Raw genomic sequence first — 20,318 nt, 5'->3', positions numbered from 1 at the left:
GACATTAGCTTTGTGGCATAATATATGGTCTATTTTAGAGAAGGATCCATGTGCTCCTGAGAAGAAAGTATATTCGCTCTTGGTTGGATGGTATATTCTATAAATGTCTGTTAAGTCTAAATTATTGATTGTGTTATTGGGATCTATGGTTTCTTTCTTCAATTTTTGTTTGGACGATCTGTCCAGTGGTGAAAGAGGCGTGTTAAAATCACCTAGTATTATTGTGTTATGGTCTATTTTGTTTCTAAAATTGAGAAGGATTTGTTTAACATACATGGATGAGCCACTGTTTGGGGCATAAATGTTTATGATCATTATATCTTGCTGATTTATGCTTCTCTTAAGCAGTATGAAATGTCCTTCTTTATCCCTTCTGACTAACATTGGCTTGAAGTCCACATTATCTGAAATGAAGATGGATACTCCAGCTTTTTTGCTGAGTGCATGTGCATGGTATGTTTTTCCCCATCCTTTCACCTTTAGTCTATGGGTATCTCTTTCTTTGAGGTGAGTCTCTTGCAGGCACCATATTGTTGGGTCTTTCTTTTTAATCCAATCTGCCAGTCTATGTCTTTTGATTGATGAATTCAGGCCATTAACATTCTGGGTTATTATTGAGATATGATATGTATTCCCAGTCATTTGGTTCATATTTAAAATTTTTGACACATCTTGGTTCTTCCTTTATTTGACAGTTCCTTTAGGATAATTCCTCCCTTTGCTGATTTGCTTCTTTGTTTTTTATCTCTTCCTCATGAAATATTTTGCTGAGAATGTTCTGTAATGCTGGCTTTCTTTCTGTAAATTCTTTTAGCTTTTGTTTATCATGGAATGATCTTATTTCATCGTGAAATTTGAAGGTAAGTTTTGCTGGGTATAAAATTCTTGGTTGGCATCCATTTTCTTTCAGAGCTTGAAAAATGCTGTTGCAGACCCTTCTAGCTTTTAGGGTCTGGATTGAAAAATCTGCTGATATCCGTATTGGTTTCCCCCTGAATGTAATTTGGTTCTTTTCTCTCACAGCCTTTAAAATTCTGTCTTTATTTTGTATGTTAGGTATTTTCATTATAATGTGCCTTGGTGTGGGTCTGTTGTAATTTTGTGTATTTGGAGTCCTATAAGCCTCTTGGACTTGATTTTCTATTTCATTCTTCAGATTTAGGAAATTTTCTGATATTATTTCTTCAAATAGATTGTTCATTCCTTTGGTTTGTTTCTCTAAGTCTTCCTCAATCCCAATAATTCTCAAATTTGTCCTTTTCATGATATCCCATAGTTCTTGGAGATTCTGTTCATGATTTCTCACCATCTTCTCTGTTTGTTCAACTTTGTTTTCGAGGTTAAATATTTTGTCTTCAATATCTGAAGTTCTGTCTTCCAGGTGTTCTATCCTATTTGTTATGCTTTCTATGGAGTTCTTAATTTGGTTTATTGTTTCCTTCATTTCAAGGATTTCTGTTTGGTTTTTTTTCAATATCTCTAACTCTTTATTGAAATGATCTTTTGCTTCCTGAATTTGCTCTGTTAACTGTCGATTGGTGCGATCGTTCAATGCCTGCATTTGCTCTTTCTTCTCATCGTTTGCTTCCCTAATCATTTTATTTATGTACATTCTGAACTCCCTTTCTGTCATTTCTTCTGCCATGCTGTCGTTGGATTTTATTGATGTAACATCTAGATTTGTTTGGGGCATTTTCTTCCCTTGTTTTCTCATATTGTTCAAGAATCAGTGGGTCATTAAGATATTGCAGATTTCCATATCAACTTATAATGTCCCCGAAGATTGCTAGTATATCCCCTCTTATCCTTCAGTAGCCTGAAGTCTTGGAGGAGGTTGATAATGCAGAGCTCCATGAAGAAGCTGCCTCTCTAGGGGTGGTGACCCTCAGGTGGCGTATATTCCCTGCTAGTGGGCAGAGGTTCCTCCACTTGTTGACCAATGTGCATCCAATGGGGAACTAGGCTGCGGGCTGAGGCAAGGCCTGTTTGTGCCTGTGTCTCTGGTTTTACTGTCCCTGTGGGAAAACCTCCCCCGGCCGGGAAGATTCACTTGGTGGGTACGTCTCGCTGGTCAGTTGCCCTCCTAGAAGTTCCCCTCAATTTACAACTACCACTTGCGCTGGGCTGTCTTCCTCTGCAACGATCCCAGGGGCCTGGACCTATGTCCTGGGTCTGGGAGCCTCACCCTTCCCAGGCGAGTCTCCTTAGGCTGCCTCTCCCAGAGAATCTGCCCACCACCCTGGAAACTTCGCTCCGCTCCTAGGCGTGTCTCTGTGCGGCTCTTCCAGCAAGAAGCCACCTAGCTCATGAGACCCTGCTCTGCACCAATCGCCTGGCTATGCAGCCCCTCCTCTGAGCCACCACCTGGAGCCCCATACAATAGCTCTGATACCCAGAGACCCACCACACACCTCCTCCTCCAGACAGTGGCCCGGTTTCTGATGCAGTCACTAGGAGCCCAAGCAACTCACTTCGAGTCTCCTCCCACCAACCACCCGTTTCCCTAGGCAGTCACTCCAAGTCCAAGTGACCCACTCTGTTCCTCCTCCTCCTCCTCGGGGTAGCCCCCCGGGTGTTCAGGAGCGGTGGCTCCGAGACCAAGTGACTCACCACACTCCTCCTCCAGGCAGGCCACCGGTGTTCAGGAGCGGTCGGTTTTAATTCAATCAACTCACCTCTCACCTCCTCCTCTGGCAACCACCTGTGGCTCTGATGCAGTCACTCCTAGACCAAGCATCCTACCGCTCTCCTCCTCCAGGCAGGCCACCAGTGTTCTGGAGCAGTTGTTCTGAGTTCAAACAGCTCGCCATGCAGCTCCTCCTCTGGCAACTGCCTGTGGCTCTGATGCAGTCACTCCTAGGTCAAGCAACCCGCCTCACTGCTCCTCTTCCTCCAGGCAGTCCCCCGGTGTTCAGGAGCGCTCACTTTGAGTTCAAACAGCTCACCACGCAGCTCCTCCTCTGGCAACTGCCTGTGACTCTGATGCAGTCACTCCTAGACCAAGCGACCTGCCGTGCCTCTCCTCTTCCTCCGGTCAACCCCCCGGTGTTCAGAAGCAGTCATTCTGGGTCTAAACAGCTCGCCACACAGCTCCTCCTCAGGCAGCTGCCTGGAGCCCCAGTGGTTGCTCGAGTCCAAGCGCTGTGCTGAGCCGCCTCCTCTACAATGATCCCAGTTGTGTGTTTACCGCTCCAGCGGGGGGAGGGGCATCTCGCCGAGCAACTCTACTTCACAAATTCCCTGCATTCCAGGGCTACTGCCCCATCCGGGATGCCTCCCCAACAGGAGAGACTCACCCGGCGGCTTTGAGTTGGTCCCAAGTCTCTCACTATCTCCTCTTTTGAATCTTGCGTCCTGGAGCAACGTGAAATGCAGCCGCCCTCTAGTCCGCCATCTTGGCCCGCCTAGACAACTTTTTTAAAAATTATTTTTAGATGTTGATAGAACTTTATTTTATTCATTTATTTATATGCAGTACTGAGAAATGAACCCAGTGCCTCACACATGCTAGGCAAATGCTATACCAGGAGACATAACCCTTGTCCCACCTTTTTTTAAAAATAAGAAACAAAGCACAAATTTGAATTTCCAAGGTATTGTAAAAAACTGAAATACTTTAGCTGGAAAAAAATCTGGGGGGGGTCACCAAACTGTCTGCATTTCACCAGTAAAGACTCAAGTGATCAGGAGTTATCCTTCATGGTTGAGGTTCCATGGTAATCTCATTAGCTTGTGAAGTCCACAGGCATAGTGTTTTCCTCATTTTCATGACCCATAGATGTGGTCTCTGAAAGCAAACAGAATCACAGGGTGTGCTTTATCTACTCAATTATAGTTCATGCATAGCCAACTTTGGTAGATTGTATTCCTATTCCCAACTCTCCATCTTCTCCACTATAGGAATATTGTGCATCCAGACCCTTTGTCATGTGACTTTCTATGTCTCTCAATGGACAGAACCCATGTGGTTTGTTTTGGAATGTTTATGAACATGATGTATGAGTTAAAGTTTTAAATGTGCCTGCTTAGATTGTTCCTACTGCCTGCTATGAAAGCTATATAAATCAAATAAGTTCCATGGTGATTAAAATTTTTCCTAAACTTCCATGTAAACATTAATTTATATAATTTCAAAAAGTTTATGTGTATACATTATGTGTATGTCTTAATATCATCACTTGTAGAGGTGGAACTAGAGTTGTGCCTGTGTTCTCCTTCATCATGCCTCTTTGTGAGTCCCATATCTCCTTTCCATGTTAATTTTCCACCTTAGGTCTTCTGCTAATAAGGTAAAGGTAACTGTTGTTTAATTAAATAGCTGTCCTGCACATGTGTTTGGCCCTCACCACCTACAGTTGCACTTATCATCTAGGAAATTATCTGCTATTAATATTTTCTTTATTTCTTAATCTAATATTTTATTTGTCTGTTTTGTTATACATGACTCTAGAATATATTTTGGCATATTATACATACATGGAGTATAACTTTCCATCCTTGTGCTTGTGCATGATGTGGAGTTACACTGGTCATGAATTCATATGTGAACATAGGGAAGTTATGTTCAATTCATTTTCCTGTCTTTCCTATTCTCATTCTCCTCCCTTTCCTTCATTCTTCTTTATCTAATGTACTTCTATTTTTCCCTAACCCCACCTTATTTTGCATTAGCATCTGCATAACAGAGAGGATATTCAGCCTTTGGTTTCTTGGGATTGGCTTATTTTACTTAGTATGATAGTCTCCATTTTGGTCCATTTATTTGCAAATGCCACAATTTTATTCTTCTTTGTGGCTCAGTAATATTCCATTATATATATGTATATATATATATATATATATATATATATATATATATATACACCACATTTACTTATCCATTCATCTGTTGAAGGACATAAACATTGGTTCCATAGTTTAACTATTGTGAATTGAGCTGCTATAAACATTGTTGTGACTGTGTCACTGTAGTATGTTGATTTTAAGTCCTTTGGGTATAAACCTAGGAGTGGGATAACTGGGTCAAATAGTGGTTCTATTCCAAGTTTTCTGAGGAATCTCCAAATTGCTTTCGAGAATGGTTGCACCAGTTTGCAGTCCCCCCAGCAATGTATGAGTGAACATTTTTCACCATATCCTTGCCAACATTTATTCTTACATTTATTCTTTATAGTTATAATTTGATAGGAGTGAGATGAACTTTCAATGCCATTTTAATTTGTATTTCTCTAATCACTAGAGATGTTGAACATTTATGTTTGTTGTGTGCTATTAATATTTTCAAAATAGCACAATCCTCACAGTTTAGGTAGAAGTTGCTAACATTTGCTCTTCTTATGTTCCTTGGTGATAACTTGATCACAAATTTACACATAGCTTAAAGGAGAACTAGGAAAATACAGTTCTTCTTTGGGCAGCCCCATTCCAAAGAGAAAAATGATATTGTAAGAGGAGGAGAAAACATTTTACTGAGTATCTAGCAGTGTCTGCTTCTTGTCTAGCAACTAAAATTCAATGTTAATTCTGCTCTTGATATGCTCATTCCTACCCCTACCCCAAACCCATCTGGCTACTGAACCCAACTTGAATTGTATGTCTGGTTGACATGCAGTTGTCTCTCTGATTCAGATGTAGCTCCTTGTGGTCCAGTGATTCATTAACAGAAAGAATACCATCTGTGTTCTCCAACAACTGAGAAACCATGGTTTAATAGGAACTGGATGGTTGTAGATGAGATATCCTGTTCTTAAGTATCCCTTGGCCCTTCCACTACCATAGGTCTTGGGAGGGATGGAATGGGAAACTAATTATTCTGAAATCTCAGAGGACATTTAGGTAACTGAAAAAAATAACATTGCTTTATCTTCCTAGGAGAAAGTAGCATTAGACAGAAGGAAATGTCCTTGGTGACAAAAGGCACTCTTTTTTGTGGTAATATGTGAGGACAGACACTAGATAAATAAAGGTTTTAGTGGAAGTGTTGCAGAAGCAAAGTGAGAAGAGAATTCAGAGCAAAATCAAATAGCAGCTCTTTTAAAATAAGAACGACTTGACTAGATCATCTTGATGTATCCATTGAAAGATTAGTATATTTTGATGAATAACTCTTGACAGAACCACATCAAAAAGTTAAAACGTTCTGCCCAGTGCTGTGGCACTCACCTATAATCTCAGTGACTCAGTGTGCTGAAGAAGGAGGATCATAAATTCAAAGCCAGCTTCAGAAAAGTATTATTAATAATAAAGAATTTATTATTCTGACAGGAGTGAGATGAACTCTCAATTGTGACTCAGTAGGTAAGTGCCCCAGGTTCAATCTCTCATACCCCAACCAAAGGGAAAACATTCCTTTTTATTACATATATACATACATATATAAATATATGTGTATATATACATATTTATGCACACACACACAAGTCCACCTTTGATCCTCTTTTCTTTCATTCTCCCATTAGGTGATGTGGATATTATGTGTTTCCCACTGTGTGCTTCCTATATTTTTATATAATTCAGACCATATATTGGTCTAAGACAGGCATCTTCCTGATGGAGTAAAATAATTCTCCAAGCCAAAGAACTATTTAAAAGTAGTTGAAATGAAAATAGCAATCGTTCATCTAAAGGTAGTTTAAAACATGCATGGGGATTTTAAAGTAAATCTACCAGTAGTGTAGATCTGAAGATCCAGTTCATGAGGTGGGGAGGAGGGACAGAAAAGGGTAGAATCACCTGTTTGAACAGATTTCCTGCAAGGAAAGTGTTCTGTGTTTTGGCATTTCTATCAAGCTTGCTTGGAAGTTGTTGATCATAGGAGTCAACAACTTCCAAGCAACAAACTCCTACTAAAACTTTTGTTTAAAACAAAAGTTTTAGTACGAGTTTGTCACTTTAAGGGAAAAGCAGGAAGTTAAAAGTGACTGCAGAAAGGAGAGGAGCAAAAGAGATTAGAGGACCATTCTGTCTCCAGAGGGAGTAAAAAGGTACTGCCTATAACAGCAGCTGAAAACTACAGAAGTTGTAGATGATATATTTGTTTTTTTATTTCCTGACCAAAGAAGATTCACTCCATATTTTCTTCCCATTAAGAGAGGAAGAATTGCTGCCAATGAGTGAGTGGGGTGTTGGCTGAAAGGAGGTGGGGCAGAACAGCTCCTCCCCATCAACTGTTGCTACAGTTTGTACTTCTGTAGTTTATATTTCTTTTATTACAGGAAAAAATCAGATTAATTTCCAGATTTCAGCTGAAGAATCAGTCAGATGCTTCTGGAAACAGTAAGATAACACTATGGAGCTTCTCAGCTCTGGGTTCTGCAGGCAACTGGGCTGCCCTATCCTGTGCAGGAGATTCCTTCTGAAGAGTGCAACCAAATCTGGCTTTCCCAAAGTCACCTCTTGTTACAGCATTTATTTGAGTGTCATGGCAACTGTCTTTCTTAAAAACTTTTGACAGATTTGTGATTTCTGTCTCTTGTCATTCTTTCTTTAGGAAAAGTGACATTGCCATATCCAGGTGAAGACCTCTGGAGGCCATGACCAAGAAAAGAATTGCTGTGATTGGGATTGAAGCCTGTGGGCTCTCTTCTGTCAAGTGGTGCCTGGATGAAGACTTGGAATCTGTGTGCTTTGAAAGAACTGATGACCTTGGAGGGCTTTGGAGGTATCAGGTAAATTTCCATGTCCCTTAATACTTGAAGCCCTCCCTGCAGATGGGTGCATGCAACATTTTATCTCATGTTAGGTAATATGAGAGCTTGATAGGGCTAAACCTGATAAAATTCTGCCTGTTGACTTCTTAACATCTCCCCACCCTACATTTTATGAGGTTTTCTCTCTCCCTGTGTTGGCTGCAAAATGCATTGCAGATGTCCCCTTTTTTTTCCTTTTCCACTGTCTATGAAAACCACAGATGATATTTTCATTTCATTACCTTTTCTATTTTTCAGAAGAGGGAAACAATCTGGTGAAACAGGGAGGATGAGTAACAGAACAACATATATTAGAAAGCACAAAGGGATTAGAAAATGTAGAGTGGTTGCTTCTGATATGTCTAAAAGGAAAATGAGCTAGAATAACCAGCTAACAACTCCTTCCAGGAATACCCACCTCTAATCTTCAACATTACTTTTTCTATTAAAAATCCAAGTAGTTTTCTGACATTTCTTTTCCTTGAATAAGGTATAAAATTTGATAGTATTGTTTGCTGTAAACTTCTTGCTTTGAGAAGCTCAATGTCCTTTGTCTTCCAGAAGAGGGTACAGGGCACCTGCAATGGGTTTTCTTGTCCTTACACATACTCAGTTTTAAAGTTAAATTTTTTTAATATGCACATCCAACCCTGCAACTTGTTAGTAACCATTGACAATACCATCTATTTAAATGGTATGCTTATTAAGTGCTAAAAAGTATCACTCACCTTCATTGATCTCTAACTTGGTTTACTTTTAAACTCATATTCTAAAAAAGCAAATGGAATTGAGGTGTCACAGGTATATTTCACATCATAAAAACTAACACAGTGTTGGCCAGCTACTTAAAAGTGGCCTTATGACATTTCTTAGTTCAACAAATGTGTTGTTTCTTGACTCCACTTTGGAAACTAATTCTGACTATGGTCTTATTCATATCTAAACTGAAACCCCTTAGCAAATCCCTATACCTTTATCATAATCAGATGTGTGCTGAAAACCCTGTTAATTTATTTTTAGTAACAGAAAATTCTACTCTTGAAATTCGGTCACAACCTAGTGTACAGGTTAAGAACACTCTTTTAGACTCAAAGACTGTCATTTACAAGAAGTATGGCCTTGGGAGAATCATTAAATCTCTCTGCCCACTGTTTTTTTTAATCTTTAGGAAGGGATAATAGTAATACCCCCTTTGTACAGTGATCATAGGGAGTAAGTGAAAGAAAAAATTACATCAATCACTTATAAAATGACAGCTCCGCATATGGTTACATGTCAGTTATTTTCATGCCTAGAGTGAGACCCCCATATTTTGAGTCTCCTTAAGCATCCTGGCCAGGTTTGGCAATTAGTGAACAGCAGTGAAATCAATTGAGGCAGGGATGATTTTGGGAGGGTAGCCATTATTCTGCCTGATTATCAGTTTTGTGGTTTTTAAACTCTAAATGGATTTGAAGTTAAAATCTGCTGAATATACAACATGAGGATTTCTTTTTTATTATCCTCTGGGCAAAATTTCAACACCTTATGAACCACTCCCATAAAAAAATAATCTTTCATCATAATGTTCTGACTTCTCTGACTTTTCTTAACACAGACATACCTATATGGTTCACTATTATATTCTAGAATCAAGAATGATGCCTGGCATATATTTCCTACCCAATATATTTGTTTAATAAGTAGATTTCTGAGAAGGAAGCTGTCCTAAGTGACTGCTAAGAGTGTTTATGGAGCTATAGACCCTCCTTTGCAAATTTTTCAGTTATGTAGCTGTGGAGACTAAGATATTATAAACATCCTTTAATGGACTGAACATATTTTGCATGTTGCTGGAGGCTGCCTTGAGAACTTTTTCCTAAGATATACTTCTCTATTAGTCCCATGATCATTATTTGGGGTCTAGGTGTCCTTCTATCCCCCCAAAATTTTTTTTATAATTTGTTAGAGGTTTTATATGTAGAATTTATGTAAGCACTTTGAAATTCCACCTCCACTGGTAGGTGTCCAATAAGAACACTGGGAATTCGGGGTTTCTATTTTCTCATTTTCTGTGACAGTTTCCTGGGATTCAGTATATTTTTATTTTCATCTCAGGTAGTACCACTTGCACTTTCCTATTGTGATTCCTCTTTTATTTTTCTATCTGCCAAACGAGTGTTTTCTCAGACACCACCATTTCTATTTTCTGATCATGTTCTACCTAACAAACTGGTATTATCTTCTCCTTGTACAGCTGAAAATGTTCTAATAATAATTATATTAGCTCTCAAGACATTATTTTCAATCAATTCTTGATCTCTTCATTAACATTAAGTAATATTGATGGTAGAAAGTAGGTTGTGATATGATATATATATATATATATATCAGTTTACTTTGATGTTACCTTATGAATGAAATTACTTGAAAAGTTAATAAATTTCTTTCAAAATGCTAAGGATTTAATAAGTACTAATGCTATAAAATAATCTTGATACTTTTTAGTCAAACTGCATATCTAAAAATTATTAAAGCATGCTAAAATGTGCTTTTCAAACTTTACTGTACACATGAATTACTGTAGATTCTCATGAATTAGTTTGGATTTTCCAAAATTCTCCATTTCTGACAAGCCCTAAGTGATATTTATGCTGATGATCAGATAACTATTTCACATAGTAAATTTTTAAAGTATAGAGAGACAAATAGATGCCTGTGGCACAATATATTATAAAACACTACTGTTACTTTTTAATCAGAAAATTAAATAATATATACCCTTTAATGAAATATGTTTTTAAAAAACATAAATTTCATAACTCTTCCTTCCTCAAAAAAATGGCAAAAAAGAATAAGACAAAAAATGGATTGAAAAACACTTAAAAGGGTGTAGTTGTCCACTTTTCCCACATATTTAAGAATTAATCACTGGGAGAACATTAGCAAAAAATGATGTCAGCCCATTCCTGAGATTCTGGTTGTGTTGATCTGGAGTCCCAATAAAATTCTCTGCTAGGTAATATAGGAAATGTAAACAGCTAAATTGTTAATTAGGGCAGATATAGTCACAACCACACCTTAAATGAATACTTTGGTTGAAATAGGTAAAATAAATAAGAAAAGACTTGAAAAAAGACTTCTGAAAGTCTTATTATCAGTCAAAAAGAAATAATTATAGGGCAGACAAATAAGTTTGATCAATTTTGGATTCCTAGACTAAATAATTATTTAATAAGATTTGGGAGGAAAATAAACCTGAATGTGGACAAATTCAACACTCTGTTTTGTGGATATTTAATGTTTTGTAATACCCACTCTCCTAATATTTATTTATTTCTGTAATACAAAGGAAGGAGAGGGTCCAAATTGGTTAAGCTGATTTTCTATAATCAAAAATAATTTAACTGTAATAGATTTGAAAACCTGTGGTTTGTGACATTTCAGTGACAGAATAATAGGCTGGATTTATATTGTATTATTTTATTGGATTACCACCTAAACCCCTTGAAGTAATTAACTGGAAATTTTTGAGGAAGCAAAAAGTTTGTTGTAGGAAGGAAGACACTGAATTAGGGATTAATGTCATCTGAACCAGTGCTTCTCAGTTTTCATGTGCATCTGAATCACTTGAGGATTTTGTTATGTTAGTTCTGATTCAGTAAGTCTAGGTAGGGTCCTAAAAATTCTGTATTTCTAACAATGCCCCTAGTGATCCCCTTTGTGCTGGTCCACAGACCATACTTTGGGTAGCAAGGATCTAGAACAGTGGTTTTCAAATTTCAGTTATTTTTTTCTTAAGCATTTAAGTTATTTTTATTTTATGAATAATGCTGACAGTAACATCCTTTAACAATAATCTTTGTTTGCAAATCTGAATATTTCTTTAAAAGGTCATGTAAATTTCAAGAATTTTTATATACAATGAAAAATTGCTCAGAAAATATTGTACTAACTTATACTCTCTCTAGTATGTTTTTATCTAACCCATTTTTACTCATTTAAATGACTGTTACCCAACAATAGAAATAATGGGGTAAATAACAATTTATAGTAGAAAGAGACTTAGTATATTTTATTGAGAGCAATGTCTCAGTATATATGAAAATTCTTGAGACTTATTCATTTAGCTGGGAAGTTCTCACTTGGAATTTCTTGTGATTGCCATCCAATGAGTGCTAAGACTGAATTTGATGTGATGACTTTGTTCACATGTTTAGTACTTTAGGTGGGACAGCTAGAATTTCTGGGGGCTATTTGAATATTTCTCTATCCTAGATATTTTCTTCCATGTGCCTAGGTTGGGCTTCCTAACAGTATTGTGGTCTCAATGTAGTTGGAGTTTTTATAGTAAAGATTTAGAATATCACCCAAAAGTCCAGGTGTTCAAATCTTGGTATCCAATGCAGCATTGTCCAAAGGTGGGTCTTTTGGAAAGTGATTCATCCATTAGGGTTCTGACATCATCAGTGGATTGATTCATTGACAGCTAAATGGGTAACTAGACAGTGGTAGAAACTGTAGGAGGTGGCACATGGTTGAAAAGCAGGTTATGGTTTCAGCGGGGTTTACCCTTAGGGACTATATCTTGTCCTGGGCCTCTTCCCCCAACCCCTGCTTTCTGGCTACCATGAGCTGAGAAACTTTCCTCTGCCATACCCTTCCACCATGATTTTCTGCCTTGCCTGAAGCCAAAAGCAGTGGAGCTGAAACCTCTGAATCCATGAGCCAAAAGAATGGCTGAGGTACAGCCCTAGCAGGAGTCCATGGGTTCCACACCAGTAAACGGGGCGCGGGGAGACAGCATCGGTGATGGATGGAGAATGAAAGACACAGACTCTAGTTCTGGTGCAATCAATCCCACTTTATTCTGGGGAAGGCTGGGTTTATATACATTTTTTTTCAGGCTATAATGGCAGTCTTGTGGTTAATATTAAAGAAGTTTCCAAAGCATAGGCAGAAATTGTTTTTAACAAGGAACAGAAAATTATAAGAAAACAGTAACCTTACAGATTATCCTTACCTAATCACAATTGTTTTAAGAATATCTAACTATGTCAATGAACTAATACAATATTTACTTCCTTAATATCTAAACTCAATGTGACCTAAGACTATTCTTATTATTCCCGTGATTATTATTTTCATGGTTAAAACAATAGACAAGTAATCTCATGTGACTATCTGTACTAGGTCCATCTGGTTAATATCTAAATTGCTGAGTTAAGGTGTGCAGTAGGGCAGTGGTCCCAATTGTAATTGTGTACCAATGTTTATTATAGGGATGTCATGTTCTTTGTAGGAAGGAAGGAATGTTATGAAACCTTATTCTCTTACCTCACCACCACACATGAACAAAACCATACTTAAAATTTAACCAGCCTGTTGGAGACAAAGACAGATCTACAACTCTTTTCTCCAGAGTTTTTCAGGGACTCATTGTATGGTTGCAAAATTATTTTTAATTTTGTTAGTGGTAAAGACCCATTGTTTTTCAGATTGTAGGTAATATTTTCTGTAATTTTTGTTGTATTCCCTTCATCCCCTTAAGCAATCCGTTCATACTGAAATGAGTAATATATTATCAGAGAAAGCACCATGCTTCGGAGCAAAACATCCGGCAATTCCTTTTAGGATGAGTCTTTGCAATCATCCTTCAGAGGATCTTTGTCAAGCACTGGATGGAATTCTGGATGCCCCCACAAAGAATTCTTTCTCATTGTCAGGTATTTGGGTCACAGCTACAAAAGCAAACTTTTTACATGGCTGCTGGGTTCCACCAAGGTGAGCCTTCTAAGATACACAGGTGGAAGCTGCAAGGCTACTTTTTACTTAGTATTGAAAGTCATCCAGAGCCATTTCAACTGTATACTGTTGGTCAAAAGCAAGTCATAAAGATACTGACATTCAAGTTGAAGAAACTACACAGGCGCAAGTACTGGGAGATATGTGGAGGTGGTGTATGTGTGTCATTTGTTTGAATTGTCATTTATTTCAGGAAATCTTTCAACTGTTCACTGGCTATTTGTAAATCATGAAATTAGTTCTCAAGTTGCCATGAATACTTCTAATTTACTGCAGGAAAATCCTGAAGAAGGGAGAGTTAGTATTTACAAATTGGTGATCATTAATACTTAAAAGGAGATGATGTGCTTCAGTGACTACACCATCCCAGATCATTATCTTAACTTTACATACATTTGCCAGTTCCTCAAAAATTTCAGGATGTATGCCAATGATTTCAACCTTTTAAAGTATATCCAGTTCAAGGTAGACAGTTTTGTGGATGTCTTTGTGTTTAAAGTTCTTCATCAAGTAAATGAATAATGTGGCTTCATTTACCAGTACTTATGTGTAAATATTAGCTTGATATGCTCAAGTACAAAAACTCCAATCTGTGTTCTCTCTCTAAAATATCCCTGGGAAAGTCTCTCATATATTTTGGCTGCAGATACAGAAAGATACCTGCCACCAGTGTTTTCATTGTCTTCATTTCACACTCTACTTATAATAAAGGAAATGAGGGAAATGAATAGGTATGGGAAATTTAAATCTTTCTGGTTCCACAACTTTTCCACTATTGCTTTATTCTTTTATACTTTCTGAGGCACTTTTCAATATATTATTTCATGTGATTACCACAACAAACTGGTGAAGTACTCAGTGACTGGGAAGTTACTGAGGAAGCAAAGAAGTTAAATCTGGTGGAGAAAGTAGAACACTGAATTAGGAAACAAAACCCTGAATTCTCTCCCTTGTTCTTACAACTAATTAATTTGTGAACTGAGATGAGTTACTTTCTCAACTTGAATTTATCATAATTTTCTTTTTATGTAAAAGAAGATGATTGTACTGTATGACTTTTGGTTCCTTCCTTCTCTAAAGTTTGCTGTGATTTTCCTATAATTTATAATTATGACCATAAACAGATATATCACCTGGCCTGAAGCCCAAACCTTCCACCTTTTTCTGTTTAGCAACAATAATAAAATGGCTATATCTGGTGACAATTTCCAAAGCCAGTCATTTACAGCCCAGTGGTACATCTCTGAACTGTTTAATTGACTGTTTATGAACAAGTTTGCTACTGTACTAAGCAGTGATGATGCAAAGACAAAGAAAATAAGGAACTTAACTAAGTAACTGTGTTTAAGGACATGGAAAAATGAAGAAAATTATTATTATACATATAAGTAATAAACCAAGTGATAAGTGCTATAGAGATCTATACATTGCAGCTCAGAAGAGGGGTGTTTAACCCATCAGGGAAGAGGAATCAAGTTGCAGGAAAGATTTTCAGAGAAGATAGTGTCCAAGCTGAGTCTTGAGTAGAAAGGAGTCTACCAAATGAAGAAGGAATAAAAGGATGTTCCAAGTAGAAGCACCAGCTTGTGTTAAAACACATAAGAGGATCTATAAATAGTACAGGATGGTTAAGGCTTAGTGTCTCTATTATTCAACCAAGACATTATAGCCAAGGCCCTAGAAGCTCATTGGAATGCATTCTTGATGTTCCTTAGGCTGGCAGGGTAACCCATATTTATTGCTTTTTTTTGAAAAACTAAAAATTATACCACTGATTTTCCTATCTCACATCCTCTTTCTCTGTAATTACTTGTAAAGTGAGCATATGTAAAAAGCAAAGAGAGATTCCTTTAAAAAAAATAAGAGCCACTGAAATATTTTCCTGCTCTAACATGAAAGGGAGACTCAGTCACATGTTTGAGGTTAGTCAAATAGAATAGGATTTGGGTGTCAGAAGATATCAGAGAGTTTGGGGATGTCTGGGGTTAGTGGAAGAATAGGTGTTTAGTGTACAGAGTATCACAGAAGTACAGGATAAATTCAGGATTTATTCAGGTGCTACAATGCCTTAAGGCAGAGACTAAAAATACTCACAAATCTTACTTTTCTAGAGGTACAGGAGAGTACATTAGTCTGTCAACTCCATTTTACTTTATGTGTCTTACAGAAGTCTTATCATTTGGACCACAACCTCAAACAAAACTGTTCTTTATGGAGTATGAAAATCAAATATTCTTGCAAGGACCCTAATGATGTGATGGTACCTGCAGTATCAACCTTTTGTGTAACATTTTGCAGCATAAGTCATGTCTAGGAAGATATACACTGTACTGGCTATGGTTAAGTCCCCTGTGTATGTAACTTTTCTTTCAGATCACTGTGTAAGATGTGAAGAAGAGACCTGATTTCTCTACTTCAGGCCAATGGGAGGTGGTCACTGAGTGTGAAAGGAAAAAGGAAGCTAATATCTTTGATGAAGTCATGGTTTGCACTGGCCATCACACTAATGCTCATTTACCCCTGTAAAGCTTTCCAGGTGAGTGAACTACCAGAAAAGAGGTTGACCCTTAAGCCATGCCTTTGACACTGAGGAATAGAAGGTTGTGGTCTGAGTGATTTTTACTTTGGGGTGAAATAAGGCTTACCCTAATTGTGCATGTTCCCTTGAAAATGGGATAATTTGTATTTTTCCCATTTGGGCAATAGTAATTTTAGAGTTTAGAGGTCTGTGAACAATCATGCCACCATAGAATGCCATTTCAGTCAAGGCTGGAATACATACATAATAGTGATCCAATAAGATTATAATGCGGACTGAAAAATTCCTATTGACTGAGTAGTATCATAACCATTATAATATCATGGTGATGTTGATGTACAAACCCATCTGCATTGTCAGTTGTATAAAATTTTAGCTCACACAATTATGTATGTGGTACATAATAATAATAAACAACCATGTTACTGGTTTATGTACTACATTTAGTGTAGAGTATACTGCTTCTACTTAAAGAAACATTTACTGTAAAGCAGACTGCCATGCTACACTAAGTAGCCTCACATGTCTCATGTTTATTGTGGATCTTGATTGCATCAGGAGACTACATCAAGTGACTGGCCTAAACAATCTATGCTTATGTAAGTACTTCTGTGATGTTTTCACAATAATGAAACCAATTTACAGCAAATTTTTGAGAATGTATGTATTTCTGACAAGTAGAACATGATTGTATTTAGTTTCACAATGACTTCGGTCTTTGTAAGGATCAAAAAAGAAGACTGTGGAATGCTTACACAGCATTGGTTCAGATGTGGAATTTTTTAGTGATGGAGAAAACAAACAAATATTGAGTTTCTAAGGTTTAAATGAAAGCTTGAATAATTTAGTTTCAGTTTGGGGCCTGAGCTTTCTTTTTCTAAAAAGTGCACTTTAAGTATATCCTAGAGTATACAGAAACATATATACTCTTATTGAAATGGGAGTATGTATCTAAGGGAATGAAAAGACAAAAGAGATTGACAGTTTTCTGGGGCAGTTTGGATTTGTGAGTCTGCAAATTCAAAATACAAACTACATACAATAAAGGAATGACAAGTTACTATTCTGGGGTTATGGAAGAAAAAATAAGCAAATGTATTCAGAATGACAAGAATAGCTGAAAAAAGGGAGGTCATATGGAGAATGTGTGCTTCAACTTTAAATTCTACATAAGAATGATTTTGCAAATGATATCCATCATATAAACTATCATCCAAAATTATTTTATGTTCTCTTGCAGGAATTGAGAAGTTCAAAGGACAGTACTTCCATAGTCAAGACTAAAAAAACCCAGAGGAATTGACTGAAAAAAGAGTCTTTATAATTGTTGGAAATTCTGGAGGACATCTGGCTGTAGAAATTAGCTACGCAGCCATGCAGGTTTGAGTCAATGATTTACTTTGCTTCATTCTATCATCAGTCTTATCAGGAAGGTAGACCCAACAGAGTATGGATGGCTGCACATTGCACATCAGTACCAGTGGCAAATATGGGGCTTGGTTTCATTGCCTCAATTGGCATCATGATTGATGCTAATGGAGGGGCATGATTACTGATTAGAATTCCACTCTTCAGTTGACTTTATACTAAGGAATAAGTTCACTGTTTCAGGCTGTACTCAGAATCCCAGTTAGGGTTGGGGCTGTAACTCAGTGTCAAACTGCTGGCCTGACATGTGTGAGGCACTGGGTTCCATCCTTAGCACCACAGAAAAATAAACAAATAAAACAAAGGCATACGGTCCATTTACAACTACAAATTTTTTTTAAAGAATCCTAGTTAGCCTCTCCCTGGCTTTGATGAAGACCAGGTATTTACTGGAAGAGGTTGTGTAAATGCAATATTGAGAGCGTGAATTATCCATTGGCCAGAAGAAATGTCATGTTTTCATATAAAAGAAGGTGCATTTTGATAATTAAAAACTTTTACTTAACAGGATGGTGGGTGAGTTTTCTTTTTGCCACTCAAATGGAAAAAAAAGAAGCAATCTAATCTTTCCAAAAATATAAGGATATCAGCACTTACCCACTGAGCCACTTCCCTTGTCCTTTTTATATTTTACTTAAAGACAGGGTCTCACTGAATTGATTAGGGCCTTGTTAAATTGCTGAGGCTGGCTTTGAACTTGTGATCCTCCAGCCTCAGCCTCTGGAGCCACTGGGATTATAGGCATGCACCACTGAGCCCAGTCTATTCCATGATTTTTAATGAGTCCTATAGGTGGTAAGTGCTAGTCAAGTTCAGAGGATGGAGAGAGAATTCTCAGCCAGAAAGGTCAGTGATGTTCTCATAGAGGAAGCCAACTTGATCTGAATCTTAAAAATGAATGTGCTGAGGAGAAAAAGAGGAGAACTTTCAAGCACATTAACTTTAAACAGAAACATAGTGGTGGATCACAGTGAGATATATTCTTGGACAGTATTTGGGAAGAAAAATGGCAGAAAATTTTTTAAAAAGATTGTACAGAACAAAAATGCCACACTAGTGAGTTTGAAATTAATCTTGAATAAAGTGGGAGTGCTTTCAGATTGTGAGCCAGAATGATAAAAGTAAACAATATTTTTCATGCCTTAGGGTATTCCTCAGCACCGGGAGTGGGACTTGGATTCTGAATTGTGTAGGGAATGATAGATATCATTTTGATGTGGTACACCTTTTTCAACTTAAACATCTTATATCAAAGATATGTGACCAAGCATTAACAAATACATTTTTGGAAAAAAAGTATGAATCAAAGATTTGATTTTGAAATGTTTGTCCTGAGGCCTAAACACAGATATGTTCTCAGGATGGGAATGGAGTTGATATTGGCTAAGATCCAAGAACAAGGATTATTCACACAGGCTAACAGAGCTATCTCTACCCATACATTAAGAAAATCCAGAGAATCTGAAATTCAATTTTTACCTTATCAACCATGGAAGAACAAGATCTGTTGGTCTAAAGTATATCTGTCACTTATTCTCATTGGCATTAACAATATTCTTATTCTGTCAGGTATCAGTTCTTTTTATATTGTGCCCAACAACAACAAAAAGGTAGTACAGGGCAGTGCATCATTCAGTCAGTGAACAAATATGGGGCACCTGTTGTGAGAAAGGCAATATATTGGGCATAAAATACAGAGAGAAAAGATATGATAATACAAATAATACCTTACCTTTTTTGAAGAGATTTAAAGACAAGCACAGTGATGAATTATATGTATTATCTCATTTAACCCTCACAAATGGCCCTGGGGGTCTGTACATTTTTATGTCCATTTTACAGATTTAAAAAATTGAAACTAAGATGAACTAAGTAAATTGCCCAAGGAAAACTTGAGTAACAAATGGAAGACTTCAGAATGGATCTTATCTTAAAAATATAAATGAGAAGACAGACAACAGGATATGACAAAGAAATGCATAGAATGCAGAGTATAAAGAATGAGGTTCTCATAAAGCCAGGAGGACCATTGTGAAATCATTTTTATATACTGATTTTAAATGATTTTTTTAATTTCTCATTTTTGAAAATGTTCAGATCCAGAGAAAAGCAGTTCAATAATAAATACATTGAACATTCATATTTCTTTACCTAGATTCACCTATCAAATATAGCCATATTTGCTTTTTCTGTTTTCCCTTTAGAAGATAGGAAGATTCAAACAATATGTAGTATACACACATACTTAAGAACTTTTTTTAAAGTCAAAATCATTAATATATACAAGAAAAAGGGTACTCCATTATATACCATAATACAATTATCACATTTGGAAAATTTAACATTGATAAAATATTAAATATTTTCTATTTTCTATTAAATATTTTCTATTTTCCACAGATGACCCAATAACATTCTTCTCTTTTTTCTATTAGAGTTTGATCCCAGAGTTACATTACCACTGACTTACATTCCCAGACCTTTTTCTTTTTTTAGGTAGGGTCTCATAAGTTGCTTATGGCCTTGCTAAATTGCCTCAGCAATTTGAATTTCATTAGTGAGATGATACTTGGATGCTGTGTTTAACAACAACTTTTTCATTTAGTTATTTAAGCATGAATATCTTTTGTAGTTGCAAAATAAATTGAGGTGTTATGGAATAATTAGAGGTAGGTAAATAGTGTCTGCATGTAGCATTCTAATATTATAGTATCTTATTATAGCAAAAGGCACATTATAGCCTGAGACCTGCACATCATCTGATATATCTAGACTATATGGCAAAGGTAGAAGCGTAGATGAATATATCTCTAGGTTATCAGATAAGAAACTTTTTGTATGCTCTGCTAAATATAAAGTTTGTGGGCTGGGGATTAAGC

General features: G+C 36.9%; 1 pseudogene; it reads left to right on the top strand.

Annotated features, from left to right (window-relative positions):
* Positions 1-7,532: 7,532 nt before the first annotated feature.
* LOC124975359 (flavin-containing monooxygenase 5-like) lies at positions 7,533-19,082 on the top strand (annotated as a pseudogene).
* The last annotated feature ends 1,236 nt before the right edge of the window (positions 19,083-20,318 follow it).

Source organism: Sciurus carolinensis, unplaced genomic scaffold (assembly GCF_902686445.1).
Source record: "Sciurus carolinensis unplaced genomic scaffold, mSciCar1.2, whole genome shotgun sequence".
Lineage (NCBI taxonomy): Eukaryota > Metazoa > Chordata > Mammalia > Rodentia > Sciuridae > Sciurus > Sciurus carolinensis.
The sequence above is the reverse complement of the archived record's forward strand: the minus strand, read 5'-3'. Positions and strand labels throughout refer to the sequence as shown.